Below are 3,416 nucleotides of genomic sequence, written 5' to 3' on the forward strand. Positions count from 1 at the left end.
AAAAAAAAAAAAAAAAAAAAAAAAACGGTCGAGCTTTTAGTTTAAATTCATAGTATCACTTAGGCAAAACGCATAATTGATATGAATAATTTTTTTCTTTTCTTAAAGTGTGGCATTGGTGGGAGAATATGGTCCCAACTAATTTGATTTTTGAATTCGTATATTCTTATTTTCTGCGTTTGTTTTAATCATTAATTTTCTTTCTATTATTTATTATATCATTTACTTTGTCGAGTAAAATAAATAAATAGATAATTAAATGCGAAAATATTTAACCCTATCATATTCACTTCCTTTAGCCGTACCATAGAACTCCAAGGAAATTTTCGAGACTTGATGACCTCCACTTTTATTTTTATTTAACATTTTTCTAAAAAAAGGAAACAATAAAATCGACAATATTAATTCGCTCGTCTGATGGAATTTTAAACCACCGCCTATATTTAGAATAGACGACTCTATTGGTTTCGTAAAGTAGATTTACCAACATAGTATATAATTTCTTAAAAGAGTTGTCGGTAATGGAGGAAAAATTATGTATAAACGAAGGTCCATCGACCATCATCATCCATGGGTGACATTGTGATTACTTAATTAACTAAGGAAAGTTGAATAATTACGTGGTCATCATCAGAATGAACAGTGTCTCCCACCAACTTCTTTATATCATCAATCCTTTCATATGCTTTGTTTTATTAATTTAGTTGTGCTCCTTGGTGGGATACGTTTTGCATGGCCGAACCGACAAAGTTATAGATTAAAGATTAGTAAGCACTACACTATAACTACAGTTTTAACTAATGTACAAATTATGATTATGGGTTTATGATGTTGCTGTGCCTTCAATCTGTTAGGGTCATGGTGGCTCTACCACCCACCCACTCAAATCTTTTAACTACCGGCTAATTAGCCATTCTCGTTTCCCAAAAACTATTAAATCTGATCCGACACTTTAAAAAATCGAATTAGGTGGGTAAGGATAATCTTGATTTATACCAATATCAATTTAAATGAACGAGGATGGGCACGACATGAGTTATTTAGTTATACTCCTATTTATTAAAGATGAATGATTGTTCTACTTCAATATCAATTTCTTAACATCTTAGTTGTAAACCTTCTGAAAAACAAGATGACAAAATTAGGTAATAAGATTGGATCTCAACGCAAATAAAATAAAACAAACTTACTCATAAGGTCTACATAATATATAATGACACATAAACAATGGAACTTTAACATCGTACAAGTTATATAACTTTTTTTTACATATGGTGCTTTATGAAAGAAGAGATGTCTCATTAAGTATTATATACTTCGGGCCTCTTTGGCAAAGAGAGAACCGAAGGGATGAGGACCAAAAAAAAAGAAAAAAAGAGTTGAGGAATAGAAGGGATGATACAAACAATATTATGAAGACATTATTCCAATAATTCTCGTAATCTTATTGAGTATATATAAACAATATTATCAAAAAAAAATACATAGTGTTGTATATTGCATCTATTGAAAAAAATGTAAAATTTTATTAGTCGCATCCTTGTTAATTCATTGCATCTGGCTTACAAAAATAAGAGTAGTGTTTAAATTAATATTCGTACGTACTTCTATTTTATTTTTGTCAATCATGTGTGTGCAGATTCTGTAATCAAAATATCGAATACTTGACTTGTTTTTTAAATGCCATAACGAATAAATAAATTTAATAAAAACATTTTCTGAATAAAACGACCGACAAAGTTATACAACGGCTTTGGCAAACAAAAACATTCTTGAAATTGTGGTTTGGATTTAAATACGACATCAGCAATATTATTTACACATGAACTCGATCCAAATTAATTTCAAATTTCGTCTTTTCTTTTGCATTGAACATCAATAATTCCGTTGGACAAAGGGAAGCTTTCTTGTTGTATTATCATGCTAAAAAAATTGTTTTTCCGAGATAGTATATAATTAAAAAGCAATAATTTAAGTTGGCAGCGTATACGACATCAAGTATTTATGCCATCAGAATTGTCTGCCAAACAATTTCCAATATTTTGTTGTTTTTCAGGCATCTCGGTGTTCTTATAACTTACCGGGATTATTAACAGTGTTTACAGTCACATAAAATAGTATTGATTAGTAAGCGTATAGATGCAAGGTAATTCTAGATATAGTAGAGTAAAATTGGATAGAATACGTACAGTATAGTATTTTCCTAAGCTTATGTATATATAATGTTACATGTTCTCATGATAAATGAAATAACAAATCAGTTGAATTTAGTTATGGTACTACGTGAAAAAGTAACTGATAAAAAGTCAACAGTCTATAGTTAATAAGTGAATGATGATGATAATATAAAAGAAATAGGGAACCGAAGATTAGTGGGCGAGAGGATTACAAAAGGCACTATAAATGGAACTGAATTCATATAGAAGAAATTTCATATCTGGGAAACAAAATATTTAAATAATGCAAATTTGAGAAGAAAGAAATAAGAAACAAGTAGAAAGACAAGATATATCTTTAACACTTTTTTTTTTGGGCAAAAGATATATATCTTATGATTCGTTTCTTGAATTATGTTTTAATCAAATTTGCTGATGGTCAATAATTAGTTTGAATTTTTAAAATTGGCAATGGTTAAGCAATAATTTTTTATATAATATATTTAATAAAGACAAAAAATAAAGGTGACTAATGGGATGTTGTTGTGATGGGTGGGGAGGGGGATATAATAAGAAAAAAGGTGTAAAATAGTAAAAGTTAGTTACAAGAATTTGGTATTGAAACAGTAAAAATAAGAAAATGGAATAGAAAAGGCGATGGATGTGTTTATTAGACTTGCCATGTCCCCACTCTTCTTTACTACTCCTACTCCTCTTTCTGAATCACACAACATTATCGAGCTGTATTTTTCTCTTTTTAAAAAAAAAATATATATATATATAAATATATAGTATATAACAATGTAATTGCTTGAAAATGACAAGTTCTAGATTTGGAACACTCTGTGCTGGCTATCTAAGGAAAGAATATCTGTTTATTTTAATGCCCTTTTACTTTCTTCACATCAGTGAGTGATTCATTCCTATTTTGTTTACAAAGTTGAAAAATATCAGTATTGCTCTTTAATTTGAACTTATCTCTAATCTAATTGGATATCAAAATTGCTCTAGCTAGCCTCTAGTTATTGAGTTTTTCTTTTGTTTCTGTTTTCACGTACTTTTGGTGTTTGGAAAAATCTACTACACTTGTTACAAAGGTAATTCGGTAGGAAAACAATGAAATGGGACAGAGTATTCATCGTGACTTCTTGTTCCAAAGGGAATAGCAAAAATACAAGAAAAAGGATACTATTACTACTACTAATAAGTACACTTTCATTCATTTATTAAGTCATTAAAAAAGAAAAGGCTACTTACTTA

Source organism: Camelina sativa, chromosome 7 (genome assembly GCF_000633955.1).
Source record: "Camelina sativa cultivar DH55 chromosome 7, Cs, whole genome shotgun sequence".
Classification (NCBI taxonomy): domain Eukaryota; kingdom Viridiplantae; phylum Streptophyta; class Magnoliopsida; order Brassicales; family Brassicaceae; genus Camelina; species Camelina sativa.